Source organism: Oncorhynchus masou, unplaced genomic scaffold (genome assembly GCF_036934945.1).
Source record: "Oncorhynchus masou masou isolate Uvic2021 unplaced genomic scaffold, UVic_Omas_1.1 unplaced_scaffold_965, whole genome shotgun sequence".
Lineage (NCBI taxonomy): Eukaryota > Metazoa > Chordata > Actinopteri > Salmoniformes > Salmonidae > Oncorhynchus > Oncorhynchus masou.
Genome location: NW_027016152.1, coordinates 85,074 through 99,827, shown reverse-complemented (window position 1 = coordinate 99,827; position 14,754 = coordinate 85,074). Strand labels below are relative to the sequence as shown.

The 14,754-nt window shown below is 47.3% G+C and overlaps 1 pseudogene; it reads right to left on the bottom strand.

Moving 5' to 3' along the window:
• Window positions 1-446: 446 nt before the first annotated feature.
• Window positions 447-12,812, bottom strand: LOC135538446 (large ribosomal subunit protein bL12m-like; annotated as a pseudogene).
• Window positions 12,813-14,754: the final 1,942 nt, after the last annotated feature.

Sequence of the window (14,754 nt, the reverse complement as noted above, 5' to 3'; positions counted from 1 at the left end):
CCTTTCGGTTACTAGTCCAACACTAACCACTAAACCCCATGTTTTGACCATGATTGCTTGCTGGCCTCTATAGACTAATTTACCAATCTAAATGTTTAGTTGACATGGCTGATTGAGTGACTGTCAGTGGTCGACATAAAGAGAAAAGCTGCTGATGTAAAACCACGTTTCTAAATTGCACCTTGGTGTATTCTACTATTATAACTCAACAGTAAGTTGAGATCCCATGGGACTTACCTTTTGGGAGGAGGGATTGATCCGTGGGCCTACAGAATCAGGCCAGTTGCCCTGGTCTGGGCGAATCAGCAAAGCTCTCTTTTGCCCCCTAGTGGCTCTTACATATTACAATGCACTTTGTTTCAAATTCTAATGAATTCAAAATATAGATGTCGAACACCAAACAAAGCTTTACATAAAAAATAAATATGTAATCCCATCATTATGAATACATTTCACATAGGTACTATTTAATAATCGTTCACAGTCTTTACAGCACAATCTGTCAAATGTGATCCAATGTAAGATTATATTCAACCAACCAAAGAAATGTAACTTGTTTTATTTTTTTTAATCACTTCATCATTGATCCTATATCAGCCATACAGTATAAAGACCAGGGGTTGGAACCAAAATTATTTTTTCCAATCGTTCCGAACAGGAAAATACAAATTTAACTGTTACGTTCCACTGTTCCGACCGGAAAAATAACTTTCTGAACCGGTTCAAACCAAACAAAAGTACCGGTTTATAGCGTTCCTTCCTATTCCTTTTATAACCTTTAAAATCAACCTGCCCCCCCTTCACATTTAGCTAATTAAATGACTTCACCAATCAGTGCGGATAGAGCCGGAGGGGTGGGGGCCTAAACATGCACACACACTGGTACAGAGTTTCAGCTTGCAGGCAGATACTGGAATATGTTTCTGAGTGACAGAGTGAGGGCTTTGCCTTGGCACTTTGTTTGCGTTTTTTTGTGAGAGTAGAAACAACGCCTGGAATGTAAAAGAACGTTATTAACCGGTTCCCATGCTTTTAAAATGATGGTTCTGTTCCGGAACAGCATGGATCACTTTCGTTCCAGGTTCAGTTTCTGCTACTACATTATTTTCCGGCTTTTCAGTTCTGTTCCGGGTTCCAACCCGTAATGAAGACACAGCTCCGTTCTCCTGGTTCTAGATAACACGAGTCTGTTACCAGTCAGGGGGAGGGGTTCTAAAAAAGCTTGGTTGCCAACGTGGTACCTCAGTCCTCTTGATGACCCACTCACACCACTCATAGAACAACCAGCCAAATGTCCATTTGACGAATTTGGTTCATTGACGCACATAAAATACCTGCGGAGGCTGGTGGGAGGAGCTATAGGAGGACAGGCTTATTGTAATGGCTGACATGGAATTAATGGAATCCAATGGAAACCGCTTGTTCGACGCCGTTCCATAATTCCATTCCAGCCATGACGATGAGCCTGTCCTCCTATAGCTCCTCCCACCAGCCTCCTCTGGAGAATACAGACAGTCAAATGTAGATATTTCAATGGTGTCACCGTGGAGGCTGGGTTGTCAGGGGAAATAACATGCCACGTTAACGACGAGGCTTCCAGGGAAACTCACCCCAGACGAATACAGACATGAGGCCAAGTCCAGCTTGAATGCAGACCAATGGGCAAAAGTACCAGACTGATAGATGGGCAAAAGTACCCATTATCCACCCTTCTCCTGTACCCTCATATTCCCAGTCGTGGACTTTTAAACATGGGACATTGGCTTGAGGGAGTTTTGAGTTTCCACCATTGTTAAACCAAATTCGAGAAAGAACCCAAGAGAAGTGCACACTTCGGGAGAAGGGTGGAGAATCGGGACAGAGCCAGCCACACAGACGAACAAACAAGACAAACGGGCGAGGGAACTGACGAGCGGCCGGGCGGTGGGCGGGTGCGTTCAGGCTCTGAGCCTGAGGAGTCCAGTCTGAGTTAGTTTCTCCCGCCCCACACCGTCCAGTTGGTAGCTAGTACAGCAACGTTGTCAAAAAGGCTAGATTTTAGTTTCCTTTTCCAAGGCATTGGTTCCTTTGTTTTTTTCCTGCTGTATACAACAGAAAGATAGACAGGAGTAACAGCAGCCAGACAGTGGATGGGGTCAGTCGGGTGGAGGGATGGAGAGAGGAGAGACGGTCTACTCCAGCACCACAGTGCCCCCTGCTGTCTCCAGGACCGTCTTCAGCTTCTCCGCCTCCTCTTTGGACACATTGGCTCTGATCTCCTGGGGGAGGGACTCAACCAACTTCTTAGCCTGGTAGAGGACAGAGGAGATCAGTGATCTACAGTAACAATAACACACAGCAACCAACTTCTTAACCTACTATATACATAGAGAGCAGTACCACAGAGTGAAAGGCCTCCAACTTCTTAACCTACTATATACATACAGAGAGCAGTACCACAGAGTGAAAGGTCTCCAACTTCTTAACCTACTATATACATACAGAGAGCAGTACCACAGAGTGAAAGGTCTCCAACTTCTTAACCTACTATATACATAGAGAGCGGTACCACAGAGTGAAAGGCCTCCAACTTCTTAACCTACTATATACATACAGAGAGCAGTACCACAGAGAGAAAGGCCTCCAACTTCTTAACCTACTATATACATACAGAGAGCAGTACCACAGAGTGAAAGGCCCCCAACTTCTTAACCTACTATATACATACAGAGAGCAGTACCACAGAGAGAAAGGCCTCCAACTTCTTAACCTACTATATACATACAGAGAGCAGTACCACAGAGTGAAAGGCCTCCAACTTCTTAACCTACTATATACATACAGAGAGCAGTACCAGAGTGAAAGGCCTCCAACTTCTTAACCTACTATATACATACAGAGAGCAGTACCACAGAGTGAAAGGCCTCCAACTTCTTAACCTACTATATACATACAGAGAGCAGAACCACAGAGTGAAAGGTCTCCAACTTCTTAACCTACTATATACATAGAGAGCAGTACCACAGAGTGAAAGGTCTCCAACTTCTGAACCTACTATATACATACAGAGAGCAGTACCACAGAGTGAAAGGCCCCCAACTTCTGAACCTACTATATACATACAGAGAGCAGTACCACAGAGTGAAAGGCCCCCAACTTCTTAACCTACTATATACATACAGAGAGCAGTACCACAGAGTGAAAGGCCTCCAACTTCTTAACCTACTATATACATACAGAGAGCAGTACCACAGAGTGAAAGGCCTCCAACTTCTGAACCTACTATATACATACAGAGAGCAGTACCACAGAGTGAAAGGCCTCCAACTTCTTAACCTACTATATACATACAGAGAGCAGTACCACAGAGAGAAAGGCCTCCAACTTCTTAACCTACTATATACATACAGAGAGCAGTACCACAGAGTGAAAGGCCTCCAACTTCTTAACCTACTATATACATACAGAGAGCAGTACCACAGAGTGAAAGGCCCCCAACTTCTTAACCTACTATATACATACAGAGAGCAGTACCACAGAGTGAAAGGCCTCCAACTTCTTAACCTACTATATACATACAGAGAGCAGTACCACAGAGTGAAAGGCCTCCAACTTCTGAACCTACTATATACATACAGAGAGCAGTACCACAGAGTGAAAGGCCTCCAACTTCTTAACCTACTATATACATACAGAGAGCAGTACCACAGAGTGAAAGGCCTCCAACTTCTTAACCTACTATATACATACAGAGAGCAGTACCACAGAGAGAAAGGCCTCCAACTTCTGAACCTACTATATACATAGAGAGCAGTACCACAGAGTGAAAGGTCTCCAACTTCTTAACCTACTATATACATACAGAGAGAACAGAGAAGTCCGCCAACTTCTTAACCTACTATATACATACAGAGAGAACAGAGAAGTCCGCCAACTTCTTAACCTACTATATACATACAGAGAGAACAGAGAAGTCCGCCAACTTCTTAACCTACTATATACATACAGAGAGCAGTACCACAGAGAGAAAGGCCTCCAACTTCTTAACCTACTATATACATACAGAGAGCAGTACCACAGAGTGAAAGGCCCCCAACTTCTTAACCTACTATATACATAGAGAGCAGGACGACAGAGTGAAAGGCCTCCAACTTCTTAACCTACTATATACATACAGAGAGCAGTACCACAGAGTGAAAGGCCTCCAACCCAGAGCTATCCTAGGTCTCAGATTGATTTGACTCCTTTAAGCGTGGACACTGGAACATGTGTGGTCAGAGATGGAATGGACAAATGATTAGAAAGACAGGAAAGAACTGAAGAATCCTTGTCTGGCTGTGACATCACACAGAGACAAACAGACCATCTGACCTGCACCAGGTTCAAGCCTTGATGAGTTCTTCCAGTTCTTCACTTCCTTTATGAGTTTCACTTTCTCCGCTGCCTTCAGTTCTGTCAGTTTTACTGTGAAGTGAGTCTTCTCTTTCTTGACTGGTGCCACGTCCTCTTCCACTGCCTGAAGGAGCAGAATGAACACAATGCCAGGTGAAAACATGCTCCATCTACGCCCTGAGGACACTACATGACATGTTTATGTGTACAGTCAAGCACAACGATTGCATTGCAGTAAAGAAGCTTCCATTGGGCATTGAAACTAAACGACGTTATAGCCTTTATAGATAAAAGGCCAATGAGCTCTGCAGGGGTACCTCCTAGATCAAGTCATGTGGGGTGAGGGGTAACCACGGGCGTCGTGCAAGGGCGGGGTAACCACGGGGCGTCGTGCAAGGGCGGGGTAAACGGGCGTCGTGCAAGGGCGGGGTAACCACGGGGCGTCGGTAAGGGCGGGGTAACCACGGGCGTCGTGCAAGGGCGGGGTAACCACGGGCGTCGGCAAGGGCGGGGTAACCACGGGCGTCGTGCAAGGGCGGGGTAACCACGGGCGTCGTGTCAAGGGCGGGTGGCAACCACGGGCGGAAGGTAAGGGCGGGCAAGAACCACGGGCGTCTAAGGGCGGGAACCACGGGCGTCGAGGCAAGGGCGGGGTAACCATCTGGGCTCGTGCAAGGGCGGGGTAACCACGGGCGCGTGCAAGGGCGGGTAACCACGGGCGTCGCGGCAAGGGCGGGTCTCCACGGGCGTCAGGCAAGGGCGGGGTACCAGGGCGTCAGGGCGGGGTAACCACGGGCGTCAGTGCAAGGGCGGGTAACCACGGGCGTCGTGCAAGGGCGGGGTAACCACGGGCGTCGTGCAAGGGCGGGGTAACCACGGGGCGTCAGGTGCAAAGGGGGCACCACGGGCGTCAGGCAAGGGCGGGTAACCACGGGCGTCGTGTAAGGGCGGGTAACCACGGGCGATTGTAAGGGCGGGTAACCACGGGCGTCAGGCAAGGGCGGGTAACCACGGGCGTCTTTAAGGGCGGGTAACCACGGGCGTCAGGTAAGGGGGTAACCACGGGGGGGCAAGGGCGGGTAACCACGGGGCGTCGTGCAAGATGGGTAACCACGGGCGCGGTAAGGGCGGGTAACCACGGGCGTCAGGCAAGGGCGGGGTAACCACGGGCGTCAGGCAAGGGCGGGTAACCACGGGGGCGTCGGTAAGGGCGGGTAACCACGGGCGTCAGGTAAGGGCGGGGTAACCACGGGCGTCAGGTGCAAGGGCGGGGTAACCACGGGCGTCGTGTAAGGGCGGGGTAACCACGGGGCGTCGTGCAAGGGCGGGGTAACCACGGGGCGGTGCAAGGGGCGGGGTAACCACGGCGTCGTGCAAGGGCGGGGTAACCACGGGCGCGTGCAAGCGGGGGGCGGGGTAACCACGGGGCGTCGCAAGGGCGGGGTAACCCAAGGGCGGGGTAACCACGGGGCGTCGTGCAAGGGCGGGGTAACCACGGGCGTCGTGCAAGGGCGGGGTAACCACGGGGCGTCGTGCAAGGGCGGGGTAACCACGGGGCGTCGGTACCACGGGCGTAAGGGGGGTAACCACGGGGCGTCGTGTAAAGGGCGGGGTAACCACGGGGCGTCGTGTAAGGGGCGGGGTAACCACGGGGCGTCGTGTAAGGGCGGGGTAACCACGGGGCGTCGTGTAAGGGCGGGGTAACCACGGGGCGTCGTGTAAGGGCGGGGTAACCACGGGGCGTCGTGTAAGGGCGGGGTAACCACGGGGCGTCGTGTAAGGGCGGGGTAACCACGGGGCGTCGTGTAAGGGCGGGGTAACCACGGGCGGGCGTCGTGTAAGGACGGGGTAACCCACGGGGCGTCGTGGTAAGGGCGGGGTAACCACGGGCGTCGGTAAGGGCGGGGTAACCACGGGGCGTCGTGTAAGGGCGGGGTAACCACGGGCGTCGTGTAAGGGCGGGGTAGCGTCAGTAAAGAAGCTTGATAAACGTATTGAATAAAACACAGAAACACACTGAAACAATCCCTGTCTTACCAGAGCTGCAGGTGTTGCTGCTGCAGTCATGGCTCCCATTGGCATCATCCCAACATCCTGGATATTCAGGGTTTTCTGGGACAAAAAAATTAAAACATACTTTATTGGAGAAGTCATTGAGCCGATCAAAATGTTACTCATCACATGCCTCGTTAACAACAGGTGTAGACCAACAGTGACATGCTGACTTAGACCTTCCCAGCAATACAGAGAGAAAGACAGTCGAAATAATAAAGTAAAACAAGTAATAATAAATACACAATGAGTAATGATACACATGGGGTATCAGTTAATGTAGCGGCAGGTAGCCTAGCGGTTAGAGTGTAGGGGCGGCAGGTAGCCTAGCGGTTAGAGTGTAGGGGCGGCAGGTAGCCTAGCGGTTAGGAGTGTAGGGGGCAGGTAGAGTGTAGGGGCGGCAGGTAGTCTAGTGGTTAGAGTGTAGGGGCGGCAGGTAGACTAGTGGTTAGAGTGTAGGGGCGGCAGGTAGAGTGTAGGGGCGGCAGGTAGTCTAGTGGTTAGAGTGTAGGGGCGGCAGGTAGAGTGTAGGGGCGGCAGGTAGTCTAGTGGTTAGAGTGTAGGGGCGGCAGGTAGACTAGTGGTTAGAGTGTAGGGGCGGCAGGTAGCCTAGCGGTTAGAGTGTAGGGCGGCAGGTAGCCTAGCGGTTAGAGTGTAGGGGCGGCAGGTAGCCTAGCGGTTAGAGTGTAGGGGCGGCAGGTAGCCTAGCGGTTAGAGTGTAGGGCGGCAGGTAGCCTAGCGGTTAGAGTGTAGGGACGGCAGGTAGCCTAGCGGTTAGAGTGTAGGGGCGGCAGGTAGCCTAGCGGTTAGAGTGTAGGGGCGGCAGGTAGCCTAGCGGTTAGAGTGTAGGGGCGGCAGGTAGCCTAGCGGTTAGAGTGTAGGGGCGGCAGGTAGCCTAGCGCTTAGAGTGTAGGGGCGGCAGGTAGCCTAGCGGTTAGAGTGTAGGGGCGGCAGGGTAGCCTAGCGGTTAGAGTGTAGGGGCGGCAGGGTAGCCTAGCGGTTAGAGTGTAGGGGCGGCAGGTAGACTAGCGGTTAGAGTGTAGGGGCGGCAGGTAGACTAGCGGTTAGAGTGTAGGGGCGGCAGGTAGACTAGCGGTTAGAGTGTAGGGGCGGCAGGTAGACTAGCGGTTAGAGTGTAGGGGCGGCAGGTAGACTAGTGGTTAGAGTGTAGGGGCGGCAGGTAGTCTAGTGGTTAGAGTGTAGGGGCGGCAGGTAGACTAGTGGTTAGAGTGTAGGGGGGCAGGTAGCAGGTAGACTAGTGGTTAGAGTGTAGGGGCGGCAGGTAGACTAGTGGTTAGAGTGTGGTGGGGCAGCAGGTAGCCTAGTGGTTAGAGTGTAGGGCGGCAGGTAGTCTAGTGGTTAGAGTGTAGGGGCGGCAGGTAGTCTAGTGGTTAGAGTGTAGGGGCGGCAGGTAGCCTAGTGGTTAGAGTGTAGGGGCGGCAGGTAGCCTAGCGGTTAGAGTGTAGGGGCGGCAGGTAGCCTAGTGGTTAGAGTGTAGGGGCAGCAGGTAGCCTAGCGGTTAGAGTGTAGGGGCAGCAGGTAGCCTAGCGGTTAGAGTGTAGGGGCGGCAGGTAGCCTAGTGGTTAGAGTGTAGGGGCGGCAGGTAGACTAGTGGTTAGAGTGTAGGGGCGGCAGGGTAGCCTAGTGGTTAGAGTGTAGGGGCGGCAGGTAGCCTAGCGGTTAGAGTGTAGGGGCAGCAGGTAGCCTAGCGGTTAGAGTGTAGGGGCAGCAGGTAGCCTAGCGGTTAGAGTGTAGGGGCAGCAGGTAGCCTAGCAGGGGCAGCAGGTAGCCTAGTGGTTAGAGTGTAGGGGCGGTTAGGTAGACTAGTGGTTAGAGTGTAGGGGCGGCAGGGTAGCCTAGTGGTTAGAGTGTTAGACCTGTAACCAAAAGGTTGCAAGTTTGAATCCCCGAGCTGACAAGGTAAAAATCTGCTATTCTGCCCCTGAACAAGGCAGTTAACCCACCGTTCCTAGGCCATCACTGTAAATAACAATGTGTTCTTAACGGACCTGCCTAGTTAAACAAAAGTTAAACAATAAAAATACATTAACTCTATGGAATAATACACACACTGCTCAAAACAATAAAGGGAACACTAAAATAACATCCTAGATCTGAATGAATGAAATATTCTTATTAAATACTTTTTCTTTACATAGTTGAATGTGCTGACAACAAAATCACACAAAAATGATCAATGGAAATCAAATTTAAAATCAACCCATGGAGGTCTGGATTTGGAGTCACACTCAAAATTAAAGTGGAAAACCACACTACAGGCTGATCCAACTTTGATGTAATGTCCTTAAAACAAGTCAAAATGAGGCTCAGTAGTGTGTGTGGCCTCCACGTGCCTGTATGACCTCCCTACAACGCCTGGGCATGCTCCTGATGAGGTGGCGGATGGTCTCCTGAGGGATCTCCTCCCAGACCTGGACTAAAGCATCCGCCAACTCCTGGACAGTCTGTGGTGCAACGTGGCGTTGGTGGATGGAGCGAGACATGATGCCCCAGATGTGCTCAATTAGATTCAGGTCTGGGGAACGGGCGGGCCAGTCCATAGCATCAATGCCTTCCTCTTGCTGACACACTCAAGCCACATGAGGTCTAGCATTGTCTTGCATTAGGAGGAACCCATGGCCAACCACACCAGCATATGGTCTCACAAGGTGTCTGAGGATCTCATCTTGGTACCTAATGGCAGTCAGGCTACCTCTGGCGAGCACATGGAGGGCTGTGCGGCCCCCCAAAGAAATGCCACCCCACACCATGACTGACCCACCACCAAACCGGTCATGCTGGAGGATGTTGCAGGCAGCAGAACGTTATCCACGGCGTCTCCAGACTGTCACGTCTGTCACATGTGCTCAGTGTGAACCTGCTTTCATCTGTAAAGAGCACAGGGCGCCAGTGGCGAATTTGCCAAACTTGGTGTTCTCTGGCAAATGCCAAACGTCCTGCACGGTGTTGGGCTGTAAGCACAACCCCCACCTGTGGACGTCAGGCCCTCATACCACCCTCATGGAGTCTGTTTCTGACCGTTTGAGCAGACACATGCACATGTCTGCACATTTGTCCGTCTCATGCTACCACTAGAGCGAAAGCACCGCCAGCATTCAAAAGTGACCAAAACATCAGCCAGGAAGCATAGGAACTGAGAAGTGGTCTGTGGTCACCTCCTGCAGAACCACTCCTTTATTGGGGGTGTCTTGCTAGTTGCCTATAATTTCCACCTGTTGTCTATTCCATTTGCACAACAGCATGTGAAATTTATTGTCAATCAGTGTTGCTTCCTAAGTTGACAGTTTGATTTCACAGAAGTGTGATTGACTTGGAGTTACATTGTGTTGTTTAAGTGTTCCCTTTATTTTTTTGAGCAGTGTATATATAGATACCATGGTATAGAGGTAGATACTAGAACTATGTATATAGGACAATGTGCTATAATTTATGACACTGACTGTGTGGCACTGGATACGAGCGTCTGCTAAATGACTCAGATGCCCACGTCTCCTTAGGTTAATCTACATGTTCCAGTTCCATACCTTGAGGAGCTCATTGAGGTCTGACACCTCTAACAGGGTGAGGCTGGTGATGTCGTGTACCAGCTGGGTGATTTTGGGGGGTACTGTTTGGGGGCTCCATCCAGAGGGGGACGGCGATGACAGCAGAAAGGCTGGCTGGGCTGGTCCCGAGTGTTCGGAGGGCACATGACGTTGGTGTCTGGAGCTCCTGCCTGGGGAAACAAAATCACACAGTTAATGTATTGTTTTATTGAACCTTTATTTAACTAGGCAGGTCAGTTAAGAACACATTCGTATTCACAAACCCGGACGACGCTGGGCCAATTGTGTCGCCGCCCTATGGGACTCCCAATCACGGCCGGATGTGATGCAGCCTGGATTCGAACCAGGTACTGCAGTGACGCCTCTTGCACTGAGATGCAAGGTAAGTTGCTAGCTGGCATTGCTAGCTAGCATCTATCTTAACATAATCAATAGTTAACTACACACGGTTGATGATATTACTCGTTTATCTAGCTTATCCTGCGTTGCATATAATCGATGCGGTGCCTGTTAATGATTTCATCGAATCACATCCTACTTCGCCAAACGGGTGATGATTTAACAACCGCATTCGCGAAAAAAGCACTGTCGTTGCACCAATGTACCTAACCATAAACATCAATGCCTTTCTTAAATCAATACACAAGTATATATTTTTAAACCTGCATATTTAGTTAATATTGCCTGCTAACATGATTTTTTTTTAAATCAGGAAATTGTGTCACTTCTCTTGCGTTCAGGGTATATGCAGCAGTTTGGGCCGCCTGGCTCGTTGTGAACTGTGTGAAGACCATTTCTTCCTAACAAAGTTTGCCAGAATTTTAGATAATTATGACATTGAAGGTTGTACAATGTAACAGCAACATTTACACTTAAGGATGCCACCCGGTGCCAGAACGGTTCCGTATTTCACTGAAAGAATAAACTTTGTCTTCTAAAGGAGTTTCCGGATTTGACCAAATTAATGACCTAAGGCTCATATTTCTGTGTGTTAATTATAATTAAGTCTATGATTTGATATTTGATAGAGCAGTCTGACTGAGCGGTGGTAGGCAACAGCTGGCTCGTAAACATTCATTCAAACAGCACTTTCCTGCGTTTGCCAGCAACTCTTCGCTGTGCTTCAAGCATTGAGCTGTTTATGACTTCAAGCCTATCGACTCCCGAGATTAGGCTGGCAATACTAAAGTACCTATTAGAACATCCAATAGTCAAAGGTATATGAAATACAAATGGTATAGAGAGAAATAGTCCTATAATTCCTATAATAACTACAACCCAAAACGTCTTACCTGGGAATATTGAAGACTCAAGTTAAAAGGAACCACCAGCTTTCATATGTTCTCATGTTCTGAGCAAAGAACTTAAACATTAGCTTTTTTACATAGCACATATTGCACTTTGACTTTCTTCTCCAACACTTTGTTTTTGCATTATTTAAACCAAATTGAACATGTTTCATAATTGATTTGAGACTAAATTGATTTTATTTATGTAATTAAGTTAACATTTAAAAAAAGTGTTCATTCAATGTTGTTGTAATTGTCACTATTAGCCGATTAAATCGGTATCGGCTTCCTTTGGTCCTCCAATGAAAAATCATAATCGGTCGACCTCTACATTCAATCCAGTGTTTCCTCTGTAGAGCGTGCATCCCGTCCACCTAAAATAGTTTGGTTTCTATTGGTTTAAATGGACAGTTTTGGTGCAAATTAATTTACAACTATGCACTAATGAATTAGATTTAGGCTCCTGGATGTGACTTTAGGGGCCTTTTGAGTCCCATCTGTAAAACCCTCTAGGCCTAAGGGAATGAGTGATTCAATGTTGTCACAGATCTCTCAAAGATTCTTCAAATCCACCAGCTAGTACTATCGCAGTAGCTAGTTAGCTGCTATTTCTCATCCTAATTTTCCACCTGGTTCAGTTGGGAAAGGGAATACTTAGTTAGTTGCACAACTGAATGCATTCAACCAAAATGTGTCATCCGCATTTAACCCAACCCCCCTGAATCAGTTGTACAACTGCCACGGTAAGGTCGACAGGAGCATTATACAATGGTGAAAATCTATACAAATCACCAATCAGAACCGGGAGGGAAGCTCTAGCAAGGTACAGGATATGACAACCATTTGTCAAAGTTAAACACAAATGCCGTACAAGAAACACATGACCTTGACTGGCACGTCTCATAAGGAAGGAACGGGGTGCATTAGGTCCGTGGAACTGGCTAACGTTATTTACTGCAGAGCCTACTCGCTCTAGATTACAAGTTAGTTAGCTGGTTTTACAACACATTCCCCGTGACGGATTAAACCATTTGGCTGCAAGAGTGTTCCTCACTAGCTAGCTAACGAGGAATTGATGGCATTGCGGTTGGCTAGCTAGCCGGCTGATCATAAAATCTGTTCTTCACAAAGCAAATGAATGAGCCCAGTGTTATTATGTTAATAGTTCTACGTGATTCCGACTATTTGGGGCACATAAATGGTTAATGCATGGCAAATTAGCTAGCAATTCTCTGCCCTTGACGCGTTTAGCGTTAGCAAACCATCTAGCTCCTGTGTCCCACTGTTCTAGAATTTACACAAGCAGCTACGATCCCCGGTTATGACACCCGCTTACCGACGAGTCTTTGCGGAGATTCGCAGCGCGGTCCGAATGCAGTGTCTTGTGCAGTACATGTTTATTATTTGTGCCCCCGGATCTCCTCCAGATATTTCCAATTCACAGAGTCGCAGCGTTGCCTGTCAGTCCTGGTCCTTCTCCCTCAATAGCACATGGCGTCCTCCACTCTCTGTTACTGACCTACCCACAATGCATTGCACCACAAACGAGTTGTAGTTCGACTTAAATAACTTTATTAACAAAGTAGCTTTTGTCAATCTCAGTGTGTGCATCTCTCTCTCAATTCAATTGACTTTATTGATATGGCAAAGTATACATATTGAAAAATATAAATCTATATTTTATATATATATATATATACATTTATACATACACATATATATATATTTATACACACATTTATACATACACACATATATATATATATACACATTTATACATACACACATATATATATATATATATATATATACATTTATACATACACACATATATATATATATACATTTATACATACACACATATATATATATTTATACATATATAATTATATATAAATAAATATATATTTATACATATATAATTATATATAAATAAATGGTGGGACCAACAGCAATAATAATAGTAGTAGTGGACATGGGATTACCATTAACAACAACAATATTAATCAGAATAACAATACATTAAAGCAGTGTCAACATTACTGAGAAGACACATGACATGGTATGAAAGACAAAACAAAACAAGATGGGAAATATTATCAACATTACATTGCACTTTTCACTGGCTGCCCCTCAGGTTGTGGCAGAAGGACACATTGGACTAGTAACCGGAAGGTTGCAAGTTCAAACCCCCGAGCTGACAAGGTACAAATCTGTCGCTCTGCCCCTGAACAGGCAGTTAACCCACAGTTCCTAGGCCGTCATTTAAAATAAGAATTTGTTCTTAACTGACTTGCCAAGTTAAATAAGGGTAAATAAATGTTCAGTAGTTCCAAAACATTCAGTGATTTTGCAGAGAGCCACATCAATTTTACAGAAATACTCATTATAAATGTTGATTGAAATACAAATGTTATACATGGAACTTTAGATACACTTCTCCTTAATACAACCGCTGTGTCAGATTTCAAAAAAGCTTAACGGAAAAAGCAAACCATGCAATAATCGGAGTACAGAGCTCAGAGACCCAACAAGCCAAAAAGATATCCGCCATATTGTGCAGTCAACAGAAGTCAGAAATAACATTATAAATACTCACTTACCTTTGATGATCTTCATCAGAATGCACTCCCAGGAATCCCAGTTCCACAGTAAATGTTTGAAATGTTTGATTTGTTCGATAATGTCCATCATTTATGTCCAAATAGCTACTTTTGTTAGAGCCACGTAAGCGAAAGTCACGAAGCGCGTTCACTAGGAGCAGACAGTCCGTTACAGTCCGTAGAAACATGTCAAACGATGTAAAGACTCAATCTTTAGGATGTTTTTAATATAAATCTTCAATAATGTTCCAACCGGATAATTCCTTTGTCTGTCGAAAAGCAATGGAGTGCGAGCTACCTCTCATGTGAATGCGTGTGACCAGCTCATGGCACTCTGCCAGACCACTGACTCAAAGAGCCCTTATGAGCCCCTCCTTTACAGTAGAAGCCTCAAACAAGTTTCTAAAGACAGCTGACATCAAGCCTTAGGAAGTGCAACATGACCAATATCCCACTGTATCTTCAATAGTGAATGAGTTGAAAATCAACCAACTCAGATTTCTCACTTCCTGGTTGGATTTTTTCTCAGGTTTTTACCTGCCATATGAGTTAGTCATAGGCCATAGGTGTTTTTTTTCTCTCTCTCTCTCCCCTCTCTCTCTCTCTCTCTCCCTCCCTCCGTGCTCAAAGTTACGTCCTTCTGTCTAGAAAGATCTCCCATTTAGGAAGAGGAGTGTTGTTCACTAGTGCTTTAAGAATCCTCTGAACCAAGTTATCACATGACCCATCTGCCCTACAGGCTATTACCCATCAGCCACCTCCCAGTCCCAGCCTCCACCAATATGTCATGTCCTGAGCCTCTCCAGAGCAGCTCAAGAAAAGGTGAGTGTAAAACAGTACTATTTACCCCATAACAACAGTTTTATAATGATG